This window comes from Balaenoptera borealis, assembly GCF_965194805.1.
Source record: "Balaenoptera borealis genome assembly, chromosome: 7".
Classification (NCBI taxonomy): domain Eukaryota; kingdom Metazoa; phylum Chordata; class Mammalia; order Artiodactyla; family Balaenopteridae; genus Balaenoptera; species Balaenoptera borealis.
The window spans coordinates 82,844,702-82,865,317 of record NC_138864.1 but is presented as its reverse complement, the minus strand read 5'-3'; the positions used below and the strand labels follow the sequence as shown (position 1 = coordinate 82,865,317).

Sequence of the window (20,616 nt, the reverse complement as noted above, 5' to 3'; positions counted from 1 at the left end):
TCTTGGGGGTTAAAATATGGCTGGTCACCTTAGTCCTGGGCTCCAGCCTGGCACTCAGGGAAGAGCCTTCAAGACTCTTGGGGAACGGGGTGATCAGTAGCAGGACAGCCTGTGAACAGCTGAATGGGCTCAAAATCTTCACTCTCAGCTTCCTCACCTTGTACAATATGACTGGGTGTGGGGAGCACAGGGTGCTCCTTGCCCCTGTGATGCAGCAGGCTTTTTCGGAGAGTTGTGGAGCAGATAACTGATTTCTGAAAACAAACCATCAGCTACTTTCAGGAGTCACCAGGCCATCCTTGGTATATCCCCAGTAACTATTTTCAAAGACAGTTACACTAAATCCAGCTATAATGATTTAGACTTATATTTGTTTCCAAATAGTTCTTAGACTGAACTCATAGAATACTAAACATATTTTATGGTGACCCACTCAGGTTTCAAACTGGTGTTTCTAAACCATCAGTTATCCCAGTTGTTTTACGATTAAAGAAGTTTGTAAAATTCTACATATATCCCCTTCTTGGAGAATTACCTTTTGTATTACCATTTAGAAGTATCAGCATTTTCTAAACTTAATTGTAACCATATATGGCCAATGAGTATCTAGCAGTACTAGTGTCTGGGACACTAATCCTCGAAACTCAGGATTGTTCTGAGAATTAAGACAGATAACCCACATTGTCTGCAGTAACCAAAACACAACAAGGGCTCACAGAGGTTACCTATGATTATCATTAATAACAACTACTCTTTAAATAAGCTTAGCTAGTGATCCTGCTGTATCCTGAATGGTGTACATTTAAGAAGGCTGGTACTGGTTCTGCTAACTGGTCCTGAGTGACACTGTGGGGAGTGGAGATGGTTCTTTGTCTGCCACATGGCAAGTCATTCAAGGCAGCATGAGGCAAAGTAAGCACAGGATGACTGGCCACAGCTGATGGCCTAAAGTGCTTGGTAGGACGTCGGTTCCAGGCGGGTAGGGCAGGAAGCACCACCTCTGGGCACTCATTCCAAGATTTGTACACCAGTGCAAATGGGACACGGCGTGGCTGGTTCCTGTGGGTCCCTTAGAGTCACTGTGATGTCTCGCTGGACAGAGCCCAGGGTGTCATCTGAATCCCAGCATTCCATATCTTGACCTCTCAGCTCCCTGGTGCCAGTTAGTCTGAAGTCCCAAGATCTCTGGGCCCTGACACAAGGTCCTGGCGTCCACCCACCTTATTTTCCAAAACTCCTTGATGTATAAGAAACAGTCTCTTAGCCCCAAATGACATGTCCTAAAGGATCTGAATCCACAGGAAACTGCCCACTTGCCTGCTGCCCTGAGTCCTTCCAGAAAATCGTTGCAATCTGGCAAAAGCACAAAAACCGGCTGCCAAGATCCTAAGGAGAAGGAGTGCATGTGTGGGGCAGGTGGAAGCTTGGGGGGTGTCACTGCTCTGGGCACGCTTGCTCAGTCGTCGGCTGTTACTCCGGGCTCAACTGCTTGGCCCTGGCTTCCTAACATGGGTTCTGTTTCTGCGTTAAGAAGTCCTCCTGCTACTGGTCCAACGGAAATCAGGTGCCAAGGGCTCTTCTCTCAAAATTGGCATCATCCAAGGTGAGCACTGAATTCAGGAAAAGCGGGGGAGGTTTTCCTGCCACCATGTTGCCGGCATATTCCAGGCATGAGGGGGTGTTGGCGATCGAATTCTTCCCTCACAAAAAGCGAATAATACATGTCAATAAAAATGAGGCTCAAAGGGTGATGAAATGAGTTAAGGTAAGATTTCCTTCTGTTGGGTTCTAGTGTTCAGTTTTTAAGAATGAGGGGTGTGGTATTTTAACAATGGCTGCAAAACTCCTATCAAAAACAAAACTGTCCTGCAAAAACATTCCTCTTATCAAGATATGGGGTGGATGTCCTCTCCCAGGAAAGCTGGATGGACTTGTGTTTACTTCAACCAGTAGAATATATGATGGCAACATGACATGATTCCCAAGGCTGGGTCATAAAAGGCAATGCAGCTTCCACCTTCTCCATGGAAACCCATACACTGGAGCTGTGAGCTGTCTTAGAAGAAAAGTTCAGCTATACTGAGGCTGCCAAGTTTGGGGGAAACACATTTCATGGAGAGGACGCATGTAGACACTGATTTACACTCCTGCTAAGTTCAGTGCTCAAGTCATCCCACGTCAGGGGCCACATATGTGAACAAAGGAGTTTCCCGATGTTTCCAGTCCCCAGCCATCACATTCCCCCAGCCTTTGCGCCTTCCCAGATGTGGCCCCAGACAGCATGGAGCAGAGGAAGTTATCCCCACTATAGCCTGTCCTAGTCCTGATCCACTGAACCTGTAACCGTAATACAACAGATATTTTACACGACTAAGTTTTGAAATGGTTTGTTACTCAGCAATAGTATCCAAAACAAGGTTTTAGTAACATGGTCTGTGAAAGTCCCTTCCACTCCTAAAGTAAAAAAGCTAATGGCCCTGGGGACCAAGCACATCTGTTTATTCAGGTGTATGCCAAATCAACAAGTCTTCTTTAAAGGATTAATGCTCAGCAGTGTTACAGTGTTATGGTGGTAGGTTTTATTCAGAATGCATTTGTATTTTAGTTTCTCTGCACAAACAAAACATATGTGAAACAATGGCTATATTTTTTCCATTATAAGAAAAACACTATTCCAAGGACTGTATTAAAATAGGTCAAATGAGTAGGAATTTATAGACCCAACTATTTTAGTGTTTACGAAAATTAAGGTGTTTATGCTGTAGGGCAATAGAAATATATAATTACAATTTATTATGTCAGACACTGCTCTAGACACTTTACATTCCCTCTCTCCCATCCACCCATCCACCCATCCATCCATCCATCCTTTCACCCACCCAACCAATCAACCAACCAATGGACCAACAAACCAAACAATCAACCAACATCAAGTGAACGTCTCCTAAGTGTGAGGCACTGTGCTAGGCTCTGAGCATCAAAATGCAAATAAAATCCAGTACCTGTTCTCACTTCAGGCAGTTCATAGACTAGGAGACGTGTTTATAGCCCAGGAAGTGTGACACGTGCAGTGCCTTGCTGTTCATCACTGCTGTATTTCATACCTGAAAGTCTCTCTTTCTCTAGGCCTATTGCTTAGTCTTGACTAATGTCCATACCTGGCATTGTCCTGAGAATACAAACCTATATTGCCTGAAAATAAATTTTTGTGCTCAGTAGATAACTTAAGCTTCGAGTTTATATATCTCTATATGCATAGAATCCCAGGAAGGTGGGGTCACACTGTAAACTTGGATCTCCCCAGGATATACTCCAACCCACCCAACATCATCCTTCTTTGTTCACCTTGCTAGCTCCTATTCATCCTTCCAGCAGTCTCTGGCCTCCCATCACTTTCTGCAGGAAGCTTTCCTTTGTGTCTGTTTTAGCTCAAATGATGCTTTTTTTTAAAAATTAATTTTATTTTATTTTATTTTTGGCTGCATTGGGTCTTCATTGCTGCTTGCGGGCTTTCTCTAGTGGTCCAGTGGTTAGGACTCTGCACTTCCACTGCTGGAGACACGGGTTCGATCCCTGGTTGGGGAACTAAGATCCTGAAAGCAGTGAGGCACAGCCAAAAAAAAAAAAGATTACACTTATCAAGACACTGTGCTTTGTACTTTACATGCATTACTTCATTTTGTCCTCAAAACAACCCCATGCAGTAGATACTGACATGGAAAAACTGAGGCTCGGGTGGATAAATAATTTGCTCAGTTCCACAGCTAATAAGGGACATAGAGCTAGTTTTTGAGGCCAAGATTTGTATGGCTCATGAGCCCATGTCTTTAACCTTTACATGATTTTTGCACTTTTCGTAAAAATTAGCCGCTTTAAAGTTTGTATACGTGTTCAGTATCGATGGGATGAGCCTCTGGGATCTTTGTTTCTTCCCACTCTCCCCTCATGACCTGTGGCCTTATCAAATCATCCTCTCTCACATGTGAACACAGTGATACCTGTCAATCACCCCGTCTGAGGAGCATCTTGGAAGCAGGAAGCCACAGAACATAAAGATCAGACAGTTTACACTTACATTACAAGACAGCTTTGTGCCTCTGGAACAGGTACTTGCCAGGAACAGCACCCCGCTCCCCAAACTGGGTTAAGCTAGACAATGCATACTGTATTGTCCACAGGGCACGGCACATAACAGGTGCGCAATAAATATTGGCTGGATCTGAACTTGTCCCTTACAAAAGGGTGATGGGTCCCCCGGAGGCAGTGGAGCCTGTTCTGAGAGTGTGTAGGGCATGGACCCTAGGAACTACCTGGCTAATAATGCAGTGGTTCCCAAAGCTTGTTGCACGTTAGAATTGCCTGGGGAGCTTTAAAAATCCAGATGTCTACTTGCTACCCCAGGTCAATTAAATCAGAATGTCTGGGGGCGGAAGCCAGGCATCAATATTTTTTAAAGATACCCAGGTGATTCCAATGTGCATGTGCTAAAAAAGTTTTTCTTCAAAAGAACACTAAGGGTCACAGTGAGATTGTGGCTGCTGGTTTGGAAGAGGGGCAGCTGTGCTTTGCCTTAGTGACTGAGAGGGAGGAGGTGGAGGACAGATGTTGACCTGTGGATGCAAATTTGATTGGTTGATTGTTTTTTTTTTAATTAATTAATTAATTTTTGGCTGCGTTGGGTCTTTGTTGCTGTGCGCGGCTTTCTCTAGTTACGGCGAGGGGGGGCTACTCTTAGTTGTGGTGCGCGGGCTTCTCATTGCTGTGGCTTCTCTTGTTGCAGAGCACGGGCTCTAGGCTCACGGGCTTCAGTAGTTGTGGCACGCAGGCTCAATAGTTGTAGCTCGTGGGCTCTAGAGCGCAGGCTCAGTAGTTGTGGCGCACGGGCTTAGTTGCTCTGCGGCATGTGGGATCTTCCCGGACCAGGGCTCCACCCCGTGTCCCCTGCATTGGCAGGTGGATTCTTAACCACTGCGCCACCAGGGAAGCCCGGTTGATTGCACTTCATGTGTTGATGGCTCCTCTCTCTCCTCCTCCACTTTCCTCTCCTCCTGGCCTCTTCCTCTTGCTGCTGCCTCATTGGCTGCCTGGTTTCTACTGGTAGCAGTAAAATCTAAGGACTTTCGAATGCAGGATATACAAGCTTCTAGAGGCTTCTCCTATGCCACTCGTGAGTCTGCTGGAGCTTTGTTCCTGCTTTTCTGGATCTCTGGGAGCTTGGCATGCAGGCAGGGGAGGAGGGGTGAGATGGAGCCCGCCTGGGCTGCAGGCTGATGTCACACCTGGCCAGTGGGCGTGCACAGCTGTCCCAGCAGAGGCTCCCACCTGTTGCTGTGTGGGCTGCTTTGTGAGGTTGGGTTAGCTCCTGCAATTGGCTTATTGACCTCAGAAAGGAATTCTTTGTTTCCTCTCCCATTGCACACTTAACCAGATGTTTTATTGTGTCCTGAGGCAATTGGGGCCTCTCTGGCTGGTCCATGGAGGTCTCACCTAATGAAGAACTTGGAAGGGGAGATGAACTGGACACGTTTGATCTGTGTGGGGAGAAGGATTAGCCAGGATAACCTCACCCTGATTTCTCTAGGGCTACCTTCCCCTTTCAATGGAAAAAGAAAAAGAAAATTCCAAATTACATGGGAAACCAGAGAAGGGGAAGTATCGTGAGAGAAAGAGAATTAGTGCCACATGAAAAAGAAGTGAGGATAAAAACACATGAGGAAAGAAATATGACAATTCTTCCCAAAACCCTGAAAGTCTTTGAAAAGACGTTTGAGAATAAATTTTAAAAATAATTAAAATGTGTGGATGTGAGCCCTTCACAGCCTTCAGAGGGAGAGATTGTGACCCCTGATCTACCACGTTCCTGGCAAGGAGCATGGCTATGGGAGAGACTGAAGGATTCCTGAGAAAACTTGAGACTACTTGAAAGGGAACAAGAAACTGGTCTCTCCTAGTTTAGTGTAACTTAATTCAAAACCAGGGGAGACTTTTTGTGAAAGAATCACTGTCAAATTCAAGGTAACAGAGTTCTTAACTGGTTGAATTTCACAAATGTGTTTTCTGGGCATTACATCTGTCCATTCCTGAATTCTGATATTTCGTCACGCCCTTGGATCATTACACAAAGCACTTTGCAGATGAGATAGGCAAAGGAAATGTCTTATCTTCTTGGGTGTGTTTGCTATACTAAAAGCACATCCTTTCACATATCCAAGTGATTGAGGGAAACTAAGAATTTTGATAGGGGACATTTGATAAATATTTTGATTTGATTAAAAATTCTCCTGCTCATTACTCATGCACTTGTTTTTTGTGTGTTTCATTTTTTGTCCCGACTGCTGTGATCTTGGCTAAATAATCTGATGTATTTGGGCCTTGGTTTTATCTCTGCCAAAATGAAGGCTCAGCCAGGACCACTTTCCATCTGCAAATGTTCAATAAACATTAACTCCAGGCCCTAGGAATACAGATGTCCTTGAGAAGTCAGAAGTTGGGGATGGCAGAGACAACTAACAAGGATAATTATATAATATTGGAGTCATGGGAGAACAGAGATGGGACAGCTAACATTAGAATTCTAGGTCCATTTGTGATGGGTGTGTGGGTGTGTTATACAAACAGCTCCAGTGGTATTCCCTTAGTAAACCTATTATTTAGTTGTGTAACTTGCCCCATAGTTTAGAAACTCCAGTAGAATCAATACATCCCACTATTTCTAGAATCTTCACCATCTGAAAATAAATGGAGACTTATGCTTCAATTATACAACAAAGACCCCAAATCACAAATCATTGTATCTGCATTCCACTGGGAAAGTTTGAAATTAAGCACCAATGAAAAAATTATTCACTGCTTTTTGTGACATATAATAACAGGGACCTGGGCTCTGAAAGGTTAATAAGGGATCTATGAATATAAGGCACTAACATTGTTTAAAAAAAAAAAAAAGAGTGGGCAACTGAAATGGTGGCACTGCTACTATTTGTAAACTTTAGGTAGAGCAATGTATAAGATTTTAAAAATATGTGCTAATTGATAAACAGAGGCTGTGAGCCATGGAAAAGCATTGCATGAGAATAACTCCAGCACCCAGCAAAAGGCTGGGTCCCCAGCACAGCTGCACGATTCATTAACATCAGGGTGTCAGGCTTCCCGGGCCACCCAAGGCCACCCAGCTGACTTCCCAAGTAGTGAATTGGAACCGCGCACTGCCATGTCAGGATGCCCAAGCACTTCAAAAGCTGCCCCTTTCAACACTTGGTTTCTCCTTATAATTACTTCTTGTGTTTCCCTCCGGATACTCATTTAAATGCTAAATAAAGGGAGAGAGCTATCCTAGGCAAGAGACTCATGGTTGTAACCTGGAGCTACCTCAGAGTGAAAATTAAAATCAATTACACCCCATGTGGGTATAATTATAGTCACTTAATGAGAGGGAATATAAAACAATCGTCTTCTGGGAGACGACTGTACTCTGTGAGGTGAGTGAGTGTGACATGCACTGCTCGGCACGTGTCAGACCTCTTCTAGGGCTCAGTTCTGAGATGGGCTCACGTGGGGGTCTGGAGGGGCGTGAGGTGCCTGGAGAAGGGCTCGGAGGCTGAAGATGTTGGGAACCAGACCTTTCCAAGGAGGTGACAGCCCTGTTGTGGCTCAGCCTTGAAGACAGAGGCGGCAGCTGGCGCCGTGCATGTGGCAGCCTTGGCGGTGGGTGCAGGACTTGACCAGAGGACACTGCTATTGCTGAGGCTGGGGTAGGAGGGCCTGAAGGAGGCTCAGGCCAGCCTGGGAAGTGCTCTGACAGTGGCACTGGCTACAGTCGCAGCTTTGCTGGAGGTCTCTGAGCCCAGGGTCATGGCTCATGTTCTTGAGTCAGACCATGGCTAGTACCAGGATCCCACGTGGCTATTCCACAGCCCAGAATAATCAAATAATGGACTAGAATTGGAAATATTCAGATGTGTCCTTAACATACCAAAATTCTGCCAAATATTCTGAAACAAGAAGTGCAAGAGGTCTGCCAGCATTTCTGCTGTGCGACCGTGGCCTGAGTGAGTCAGGCAGGGTCCTGGGTCGACTCCCCTAGGACCTTCCAGCTCCCTGTGATTTTGGGGAAACACTGCAGGCAGTAGATAGTCCTCTACAGCCCGGGGGGTACATTGGACTTGAGTCCGTACCCACCTCCTGGCTCTTATCTTGTCTGCATTCCTGGAACCATCTGACCAATGCTTCGCAAAAGTGTTGGGCAGACCATCTGAGCAGAATATCTCCAGGAATGCTTGTAAAAACACAGATTTCTGCCCTGCCACTCTTAAACATGGCAATAAGGGTGAGGGAAGGGAGGTAGAAATCTACCTTTTAAACAGGTATGCCTTGGTGACTTTCCTACACAGTACGGCTGAGACTTGTTGCCCTGGGGCGTACACAGTCATCTGGTAACTCAGAGCATGACGGGCACAGGGAGGCTTCACTTTTCTCCAAGTCTGCTCTCATTCCAGAATGGTCTTTCCTCCCTCCCTCTATTCCTCTCTCCTCACCCTCTCTCTTTGGTGTCAATCATGGGCTAGGCCAGGCACTATGGTGGGTTCAGGAAACTAAAAATGAGTAAGACATGGGTCTTGACTTCAAGGGGCAAATATTCGGTCTGGTTGCGGAGACATACAGCTGAACAAACAATCACAAAACACTGTGATATGAGCCGTAGTAAAGGTAGAAGCAAAGTGTTCCAGGAACAGGGTAGAAGAAGCAATAAATTTAGAGGCGGGGAAGGGAGGTACTCCCATCAAGGTCAGATCAAGGTCAGAAAAGTCTTCAAACAAGAAATGACACTGGGATGGGCCTTGAAGGAAGAGCAAGAATTTGTTAGAGTGAGAAAGAAGAAAAAGGCACTTAAATTGTACGACCAAAGAGAGTCACACAAGCTTGAAATATATTTGGGGACAAGTCTGGCTTGGTCCCCAATCAGTCGTGATTATGGTAGAGTTATTATTCGTTTTGACTCTACCCTGAGACTTGTAGAATGCACTCATTCTCCCCAAAGACTCTTCTCAGCTACCTCAAAGTTTGGCTGAGATGGGAAAATGCTTGGTGGTCTGGGTCTGAACACATGGCTGCCATTGCTGTTCTTAACGTGGGGTGAGCTGGGAAGTTGGCAGCAAAAGGCCAGGGAGCCCATGCAAACTGGTTCCCATGGGGGTTGGGGGTGAACCACAGTCCTCAGATAAGGTGCCAGCTTATCCTCTGCTCTCCCAGGGCGAAATGCATTGTTTGGATCAAACAGCTATCAAGTAACACCTGACACCCCTCTGCACCCTCTGTTCCCTGCCACTCGTTCACCACAGGCATGGTTTAGCTGAATGTTGACCTTTTAAAAACAATACTTGTAAGATGGCTGTCAGAAAGTGGAGTAGGAACAATGGTACACATTCAAAACCTGGAATCCCACAGTTCCTGCAGTGGTGGGGAAAACCACACACATACATTAAATAGGAAATCAGGAAACTTAGTTTCTGGTTCCAATTTTGTCACCAGTCAGCTGGGTGACTTCCGGCATGTCTTTTACATTTCTGAGTCTTCAACTTTCAAGTGACTAGGTAATCTCCAAGACCCCATCTAGCTTTAAATGTATGATTCTGCCAGATTATTATTATTTTTTTTTATAATTTTCTAGCCCCATCAGTTTTGCTTTTTTTAAATTTTTATTTATTTATTTATTTATTTATGGCTGTGTTGGGTCTTCGTTTCTGTGCGAGGGTTTTCTCCAGCTGCGGCAAGTGGGGGCCACTCTTCATCGCGGTGCGCGGGCCTCTCACTGTTGCGGCCTCTCTTGTTGTGGAGCACAGGCTCCAGACGCGCAGGCTCAGTAACTGTGGCTCACGGGCCCAGTTGCTCCGCAGCATGTGGGATCCTCCCAGACCAGGGCTTGAACCCATGTCCCCTGCATTGGCAGGCAGACTCTCAACCACGGCGCCACCAGGGAAGCCCTGCCAGATTATTTTTTAAAACTGCAGTATCTGGTTGGCATTATTATTATTATTACTACTACTAATTCTGCATTACTAGCAAATTGGGAATTTGTACAAGGCAAGACTGGGACATTAGGAAATCAGTCATTATCTTCCTGCTTATTATAATGTCAAATTATAGCATATTTTAATATTTTTAGTGGTGTGCAGGGATTGGCTTAAAATGTGTGCATCTCTTCCTAGCTCAGTTCAGTGACATCACACTGGTAGCTTGAAATCAGCCATGGTAGGGGTATTTACACCATGGAAATAGGCAAATACCACTATTCCCTCCCTCTCCCAGAGGGAAAACATTCCCGGTTGCTAGACGTTTATCAGCATATCACAGGTTATGATTTTTAAAAGGATCCATAAAATTACTTTTTAGGGATCAAATAATAATTTAAGTGACTGTTTGGATAGTGATTTTCATAGTTTTTAAAAGATGGCTGTTTAAAAAAAATGCACTGAAGTGTTTTTTAAAATCAGAATTGTTGGCATATAACTTACATATGGTAAAATTCCCTCATTTTAAACATACAGTTCTATGAGTATTGACAAATGTACAGAGTCTTGTATCCATCACCGTATGGTAGGACTGCAGTGCCCTGGTCCCTCTGAAGTTAAGCGTGGCCATGTGACTTGCTTTGGCCAATGAGATGGAAATAGTGATAGGTGTCACTTTCAGGTAGAAGGCTGAAGAAGCAGGTCACAGAAAAAGGACAGTACTGGGCAAATACTGTGATGGGTATGTAACGTGGGTAAGAAATAAATGTTTGAATCCTTAAGCCACTGACACTTGGGGGTTGTTCGTTAATGCAACCTAACCTAGACCATCCCCACTGACACACCTATGATTACCAATGAATGACAAAGCAGATGGATTAGTTTGCTAAAATGTGCTGCAAATAAAAATCTATCTCCCTTAGCATACTGTTCAAGGCCGTTCACAAAAAAATTTCAAATTACCTCTCCAGTTTCATTTCCAGAACTTCCCTTCCTATATTCTAGCCATACTGGGTATTTGAAATCCCTTAAACATATAACTACCACTACTGCTCCTATTACTATTTATTGAGTACCTACTATGTGCCATATACTGTTCTAAACGCTTCACAGGTATCAGCTCATCTGAGGTACCACACCTTTCTCCCTGTTTTCTCTACTATGCACGTCCCTCTTTCTTTGTCCTACAATATCCTACTTACCCTTTATGATACAGTTCAAATATCATCTCTTTTTTGAAGTGTCCCTGACCCTCTCTCTGATAAAATTAATTGCTCCACTACTAAGCTTTCCTGAGCATTTGGTGCAAAACTGATATTGTGCTATTATTATTTGTCTACTGTGGTTCCCCACACCCTGTTCCCTCAAGTGGACTATGTATTTGCTGAGGCACTTATATAGGGTGGGATTTCAGGCCAGGGAGGAAAGGATGAGCCAGGGCAGCATTTTGGGTGGGTAAGGTCTCAACATCAATCACGAAAAGGCAAAAACAAGGCTGGTTAAAGGAATCAACTGTAACTGCATTTTAAACTAAAAAGTCCAAGTGAATCTTTGTAGAGATTCCTCTTTAAATAGTAAAATTGTAGAAAATTGTAGAGAATCCTCTTTAAATAGTTTATTAATCGATGGATCTGGAGTTAGCCTAGGTGGACCCTGATCGCTCTATCAATTCTCAAGCAACCACCAAAAACCCCCTATGTGACCTAGTTAGAGTTTAGCACTGGGGTTAGCATGGTGTCCTCGGTGCTCCCGTGACAGACGGAGCAGGAGTGTCTGAAAATACCCCTAGGTGCTCAGCCTAGGTGATTTGGTTAAAGAGCCATGGGCGTGGGATCCTAACTCCCTCTCCAAGCTGCAGAGGCTGTTCCCAAGGTCCCCTTACCACAGGACAAGCCGTGTCCTCCTTCCAGGGTACCATTACTTGGGTTCCAAGGTCTCCAGGTGCAGAGAGCTTGATAATTCCTGTAAATGCTGGCATCCAAATCCAGACTGCCTGGTGCCAGAGTAGTTTCATTATCTCCCCACTAACAAAATTGCTCTCACACTTGCCCCAGGAAAAGGGAAATAAATGGGGATGGGGGTGGTTTCTTCCCCTGGAACACAAATCCATCTAGAAGAGCCTATAGCCTCAGCAGGACTTTCCATCTTCTCTTATCTGGCTGACCCTGGCTTTGGAAATTTCTTCTTTTCCTCAATAAAGCCTATCCCAAGGCCTAGCTCATATTGTTTGATGTTGTGGAATTCACCCCTAACCTTGGTGGATGGCAGGTGGCAACTCAGAATGGACCCATCCTGCAAAACCACTGCCCTCCAAAAATTGAATAACAGTGTCAATAACCAGCTAGCATTTTATAATTTGCAAAGCATGTTCAGAAGCATCAGTTCATCATCCCATCATAATAATCATGGGAGATAGAGATAGCTTTATTATCCCTATCTTATAGGTGAGGAAACTGAGGCTGAGAGGGCATGAAGCATTTCTGCAGGTCATGCAGCAAGTAAGCAGGGAACTCAGGACAAAAACCAAGGTTTTGTGACTTCACATCACACCATTCTCAGTCTCTGGTGACTCAAGGAATGTGATTACCGGTGCCATTGACTCACCCTTCCTATAAAATGTTTTATGGTATTGACAATTCAGCTTTATATCAAATTACATTTACACAATAGAGCATTCACCTGCCAACCATGGCCAGTCTTGCAGAGAAAGGGGAAATATATTTCTCCCTCAACAAAGACTGGACAAATAAAGAACACTTTCAGAAAAAATCTAAGAAAAAGTCAATAGGGTAGGTTTCTGTGTGCCACCTGATCTGGCTGATGAAACTTCAGCCACCATAGAGGCACACACTCATTTCCAAAGATAAAGGAAGCAGGAGAGAATAGTATATGGTAGGTGTAGTGCAGGTGTGGTACAGGTATGTCGCAGGTGTACTGCAGAGTAGGACCTCAGTGAGACAAATGGGGTGCAAAATTTAAGGGGCACTCACTCTCAGGTGCTGACCCTGTATTTGCACAATCCTGAGAGTGAGCACTTCCTTACATTTTGGGCTCTCGGCTCCTCCCTTGCTTCACCCACATCCCAGCCCTGGTATACCAAGTCTCCTCATCCCAGAGCGAATGGTCGGTCAAATCCTCAGACGCAATAATGAAGGCTGTATCTCCAGAAGGAGATTGGAAGCAAACTAGGGATAAAATGCAGTTAAAGCCAAGTTGTCTTACCCAGACAGGACTGACTGCATAATTTGCAGGGCCCAGTGCAAAATGAAAAGGTGTGCTTCTTTTTTCTTTTTTTTTTTTTTAAACAAGTTTATTTTCTTTTTTTAAAAATTATTTATTTATTTATTTATTTATTTTTGGCTGTGTTGGGTCTTCGTTTCTGTGCGAGGGCTTTCTCTAGTTGCGGCGAGTGGGGGCCACTCTTCATCGCAGTGCGCGGGCCTCTCACTGTCGCAGCCCCTCTTGTTGAGGAGCACAGGCTCCAGACGCGCAGGCTCAGTAGTTGTGGCTCACAGGCCCAGTTGCTCCACAGCATGTGGGATCCTCCCAGCCCAGGGCTCGAACCCGTGTCCCCTGCATTGGCAGGCAGATTCTCAACCACTGCGCCACCAGGGAAGCCCAAAAGGTGTGCTTCTTTTTCAAAAATTATTAAGAATCTCAAGAAGGTGACGGCAGGGCATTAAATCAAGCAAGGGCTTTCCAAGCACCAGGCTCTGTGAGGCCTCATGCTCATGAAGCTGGCCCTGTGCCCAGGCATGTCCTAACTGTCCTGCTGTCCTCCATCAGAGGCGTGGCCCTCATACCATCCTCCGTTAGCCAGATTCAGGTTTATAAGCACACTCCCAGTCGCCTAGGAGATGACCTTTAGGAAGTTCATGAAGATGTTTCATCAGTGGCCGCTGAAATAGCACGGGATGGGATTCAGAAGCTGGGATCCTGGGTTTGGGCCTGTTTCAGATGCTAATTAGGTCATAATCACCGAATGGCTTTACCCTCTGGTTTCCTTGTTTGGGTTGGCTTATAACTTTGAAACTTTAGGCTATGGAGTCCTAATGGTTCATGGTTACTCTATGTGGTTGGAGAATTATCTTTATTTGGAATAAATACACCCCCTTCCAAGTATCTGTCTCTTTCTCGTATCTATGGCCATTTTAAAAGGAGGTAAATATTGGTGCAGCCACTATGGAAAACAGTATAGAGGTTCCTTAAAAAACTAAAAATAGGTTACCATATGATCCAGCAATCCCACTCCTGGGTATATATACAGAAAAAACTAAAACACTAAGTTGAAAAGATGTATGAACCCCTATGTTCATAGCAGCACTATTTTCAATAGCCAAGACATGGAAGCAATCTAAGTGTCCATCAGTAAATGAAAGGATAAAGAATATGTGGTGTATATATATATAATGTTACTCAGCCATAAAAAAGAATGATATAATGCCATTTACAGCAATGTGGATGGACCTAGAGATTATCATACTAAGTGAAGTAAGTCAGAGAAAGACAAATACCATATGATATCACTTATAAACGGAATTTAAAAAACAGTACAAATGAACTTATTTACAAAACAGAAACAGACTCACAGACATAGAAAACAAACTAACAAACTTATGGTTACCAAAGAGGAAGTGGGGGAGAGATAGATTGGGAGTATGGGATTAACAGATGCACACTACCATATATAAAATAAACAACAAAGATTTACTGTATAGTACAGGGAACTATACTCAATATCTTACAATAAACTATAATGGAAGAGGGCAGAGTCAAGACAGCGGACTAGGAGGACACAGAATTTATGTCTCCACACAACTAGGGCACCTACCAGGCACCGGTGGGGGACCACAGACACCTAAGGGGATGGGAGGAACTCCCAGTGACTGGCTTGCGGGATCTTGCTTCCCAGGCCAGAGGTCAGGTCTGAGCTCCTGTGGTGGGAGCTCTGAGTCCAAACTGCTGGACTAACAGAGAACCTCAGACCACAGGGAATATTAATCAGAGTGAGGCCTCCCAGAGGTCCTAATCTCAGCCCAAGACCCAGCTCTATCCAACTGCCTACAAACTCCAGTGCTGGATGCCTCAGGCCAAACAACCAGTAAGATAGGAAAACAGTCCCACCCATCAACAAAAAGAAAAAATGAAACAACAAAAAAATATGTTACAGAGGAAGGAGCAAGGTAAAAACCTACAAGACCAAATAAATGAGGACAAAATAGGCAACATACCTGAAAAAGAATTCAGAGTAATGAGAGTAAAGATGGTCCAAAATCTCAGAAACAGAATGGAGAATATACAAGAAACATTTAACAAGGATCTAGAAGAACTAAAGAGCAAAAGAATAGTGATGAGCAACACAATAACTGAAATTTAAAATACTCTAGGGACTTCCCTGGTGGTCCAGTGGTTAAGACTCCATGCTCCCAACACAGGGCACCGGGGTTCGATCCCTGGTCAGGGAACTAGATCCCACATACCGCAACTAAGAGTTCATATGCTGCAACTAAAGATACCACATGCTACAACGAAGATCTGATGCAGCCAAATAAATATTTTTAAAAAAATGATAAATTAAAAAAAAGTACTCTAGAAGGAATCAATAGCAGAATAACTGAAGCAGAAGAATAGATAAGTGAGCTGGAAGATAAAATTGTGGAAATAACTGCCAGGGAGCAGAATAAAGAAAAAAGAATGAAAAGAACTGAGGACAGTCTCAGAGACCTCTGGGACAACATTAAAAGCACCAACGTTCGAATTATAGGGGTTCCAGAAGAAGAAGAGAAAAAGAAAGGGTCTAAGAAAATATTTGAAGAGATTATAGTTGAAAACTTCCCTAACATGGGAAAGGAAAGAGTCAATCAAGTCCAGAAAGTGCAGAGAGTCCCATAAAGGATGAATACAAAGAGAAACATGATAAGACACATATTAATCAAACTACCAAAAATTAAATACAAAAAAAAAATATTAAAAGCAGCAAGGGAAAAGCAACAAATAACATACAAGGGAATCCCCATAAGGTTAACTGCTGATCTTTCAACAGAAACTCTGCAAGCCAGAAGGGAGTGGCAGGACATATTTAAAGTGATGAAAGGTAAAAACCTACAACCAAGATTACTCTACCCAGCAAGGACCTCATTCAGATTTGACAGAAAAATTAAAACCTTTATAGACAAGCAAAAGCTAAGAGAATTCAGCATTGCCAAACCAGCTTTACAACAAACGCAAAAGGAACTTCTCTAGGCAGGAAACACAAGAGAAGGAAAAGACTACAATAACAAACCCAAAACAATTAAGAAAACAGTAATAGGAACATACATATTGATAACTACCTTAAATGTAAATGGATTAAATGTTCCAACCAAAATACATAGAATAGCTGAATGGATACAAAACCAAGACCCGTATATATGCTGTCTACAAGAGACCCACTTCAGACCTAGGGACACATACAGACTGAAAGTGAGGGGACAGAAAAAGATATTCCATGCAAATGGAAATCAAAAGAAAGCTGGAATAGCAAGTCTCATATCAGACAAAATAGACTTTAAAATAAAGACTATTACAAGGGACAAAGAAGGACACTATATAATGATCAAGGGATCAATCCAAGAAGAAGATATAACAATTGTAAATATTTATGCACCCAACATAGGAGCACCTCAATACATAAGGCATATGCTAACAGCCATAAAAGGGGAAATCGACAGTAACACAATAATAGTAGAGGACTTTAACACCCCACTTTCTCCAATGGACATATCATCCAAAATGAAAATAAATAAGGAAACTCAAGCTTTAAATGACACATTAAACAAGATGGGCTTAATTGATTATTTATAGGACATTCCATCCAAAAACAGCAGATTACACTTTCTTCTCAAGTGCTCATGGAACATTATCCAGGATAGACTATATCTTGGGTCACAAATCAAGCCTTGGTAAATTTAAGAAAATGGAAATCGTATCAAGTATCTTTTCTGACCACAATGCTATGAGACTAGATATCAATTACAGGAAAAAAACTGTAAAAAATACAAACATATGGAGGCTAAACAATACACTACTAAATAACCAGGAGATCACTGAAGAAATAAAAGAGGAAATAAAAAAATACCTAGAAAAAAATGACAATGAAAACACGACGACCCAAAACCTATGGGTTGCAGCAAAAGCAGTTCTAAGAGGGAAGTTTATAGCAATACAATCCTACCTCAAGAAACAAGAAACATGTCAAATAAACAACCTAACCTTACACCTAAAGCAATTAGAGAATATAGAACAAAAAAACCCCCAAAGTTAGCAGAAGGAAAGAAATCATAAAGATCAGATCAGAAATACATGAAAAAGAAATGAAGGAAACAATAGCAAAGATCAATAAAACTAAAAGCTGGTTCTTTGAGAAGATAAACAAAATTGATAAACCATTAGCCAGACTGATCAGGATAAAATGGGAGAAGACTCAAATCAACAGAATTAGAAATGAAAAAGGAGAAGTAACAACTGACACTGCAGAAATACAAAGGATCATGAGTGATTACTAGAAGCAACTCTATGCCAATAAAATGGACAACCTGGAAGAGATGGACAAATTCTTAGAAAAGTACAACCTTCTGAGACTGAACCAGGAAGAAACAGAAAATATAAACAGACCAATCACAAGCACTGTTATTTAAACTGTGATTAAAAATCTTCCAATAAACAAAAGCCCAGGACCAGATGTCTTCACAGACGAATTCTATCAAACATTTAGAGAAGAGCTAACACTTATCTTTCTCAAACTCTTCCAAAATATAGCAGAGGGAGGAATACTCCCAAACTCATTCTACGAGGCCACCATCACCCTGATACCAAAACCAGACAACGATGTCACAAAAAAAGAAAACTACAGGCCAATATCACTGATGAACATAGATGCAAAAATCCTCAACAAAATACTAGCAAACAGAATCCAGCAGCACATTAAAAGGATCATACACCATGATAAACTGGGGTTTATCTGAGGAATGCAAGGATTCTTCAATATACACAAACCAATCAATGTGATACACCATATTAACAAACTGAAGGATAAAAACCATATGATAATCTCAATAGATGCAGAAAAAGCTTTCGACAAAATTCAACACCCATTTATGATAAAAACCCTCCAGAAAGTAGGCATAGAGGGAACCTACCTCAACATAATAAAGGCCATATATGACAAACCCACAGCAAATATCATTCTCAATGGTGAAAAACTGAAACCATTTCCTCTAAGATCAGGAGCAAGACAAGGTTGCCCACTCTTAGCACTGCTATTCAACGTAGTTTTGGAAGTTTTAGCCACAGCAATCAGAGAAGAAAAAGAAATAAAAGGAATCCAAATCAGAAAAGAAGAAGTAAAACTGTCACTGTTTGCAGATGACATGATACTATACATAGAGAATCCTAAAGACTCTACCAGAAAACTACTAGAGCTAGTCAATGAATTTGGTAGAGTAGCAGGATACAAAATTAATGCACAGAAATCTCTTGCATTCCTATACACTAATGATGAAAAATCTGAAAGAGAAATTAAGGAAAAACTCCCATTTACCACTGCAACAAAAAGGATAAAATACCTAGGAATAAACCTACCTATGGAGACAACAAACCTGTATGCAGAAAACTATAAGACACTGATGAAAGAAATTAAAGATGTTACAGACAGATGGAGAGATATACCATGTCCTTGGATTGGAAGAATCAACATTGTGAAAATGACTATACCCAAAGCAACCTACAGATTCAGTGCAATCCCTATGAAACTACCAATGGCATTTTTCACAGATCTAGAACAAAAAATTTCACAATTTGTATGGAAACACAAAAGACCCCGAAAAGCCAAAGCAATCTTGAGAAAGAAAAACTGAGCTGGAGGAATCAGGCTCCCTGACTTCAGACTATACTACAAAGCTATAGTAATCAAGACAGTATGGTACTGCACAAAAATAGAAATATAGATCAATGGAATAGGATAGAAAGCCCAGAGATAAACCCATGCACTTATGGTCACCTTATCTTTGATAAAGGAGGCAAGAGTATACAATGGAGAAAAGACAGCCTCTTCAATAAGTGGTGCAGGGAAAACTGGACAGCTACACGTAAAATAATGAAATTAGAACACTTCCTAACACCATACACAAAAATAAACTCAAAATGGATTAAAGACCTAAATGTAAGGCCAGACACTATAAAACTCTTAGAGGAAAACATAGGCAGAACACTCTAGGACATAAATCACAGCAAGATCCTTTTTGACCCACCTCCCAGAGAAATGGAACTAAAAACAAAAATAAACAAATGGGACCTAATGAAACTTAAAAGCTTTTGCACAACAAAGGAAACCATAAACAAGATGAAAAGACAACCTTCAGAATGAATAGGAGAAAATATCTGCAGATGGAGCAACTGACAAAGGATTAATCTCCAAAATATACAAGTAGCTCATGCAGCTCAATATCAAAAAAACAAACAACCCAATCCAAAAATGGGCAGAAGACCTAAATAGACATTTCTCCAAAGAAGATATATAGATTGCCAACAAACACATGAAAGGATGCTCAACATCACTAATCATTAGAGAAATGCAAATCAAAACTACAATGAGGTATCACCTCACACCAGTCAGAATGGCCATCCTCAAAAAATCTACAAACAATAAATGCTGGAGAGGGTGTGGAGAAAAGGGAACCCTCTTGCACTGTTGGTGGGAATGTAAACTGATACAGCCATTATGGAGAACGGTATGGAGGTTCCTTAAAAAACTAAAAATAGAACTACCATATGACCCAGTAATCCCACTACTGGGCATATACCCTGAGAAAACCGTAATTCAAAAAGAGTCATGTACCACAATATTCATTGCAGCACTATTTACAATAGCCAGGACATGGAAGCAACCTAAGTGTCCATAGACAGGTGAATGGATAAAGAAGATGTGGCACATATATACAATGGAATATTACTCAGCCATAAGAAGAAACAAAATTGAGTTATTTGTAGTGACATGGATGGACCTAGAGTCTGTCATACAGAGTGAAGTAAGTCAGAAAGCGAAAACCAAATACCATATGCTAACACATATATATGGAATCTAAAATAAAATGGTTGTGATGAACCTAGGGGCAGGACAGGAATAAAGATGCAGACGTAGAGAATGGACTTGAGGACACGGGGAGGGGGAAGGGTAAGCTGGGATGAAGTAAGAGAGTAGCATTGACATATACACACTACCAAATGTAAAACTGACAGCTAGTGGGAAGCAGCTGCATAGCACAGGGAGATCAGCTCGGTGCTTTGTGACCACCTAGAGGGGTGGGATAGGGAGGGTGACAGGGAGATGCAAGAGGGAGGGGATATGGGGATATATGTATGCATATGGCTGATTCACTTTGTTGTGCAGTGGAAACTAGCACACCATTGTAAAGCAATTATACTCCAATAAAGATGTTAAAAAAAAAAAACTATAATGGAAAAGAATAAAAAAAGAATATATATATTCTGAAACTAACACAGTAATGTAAATCAACTATACTTAAAAAAAATAAAAGGTGGTAAATATGTTGTGATTTATAAAAATACAAAT

At 42.3% G+C, this 20,616-nt stretch overlaps 1 protein-coding gene and 1 long non-coding RNA gene across 2 annotated transcripts in view; one reads left to right on the top strand and one right to left on the bottom strand.

The window, feature by feature from the left end:
- Positions 1-20,616, bottom strand: part of CHN2 (chimerin 2) — a 326,161-nt gene that overhangs the window by 51,545 nt on the left and 254,000 nt on the right. The gene's annotated exons all lie outside the window — the stretch shown is intronic.
- Positions 1,731-19,026, top strand: LOC309631557. Its single transcript, XR_014246358.1, has 2 exons — positions 1,731-13,279; positions 13,633-19,026. It is a non-coding gene; the product is annotated as an uncharacterized lncRNA (long non-coding RNA).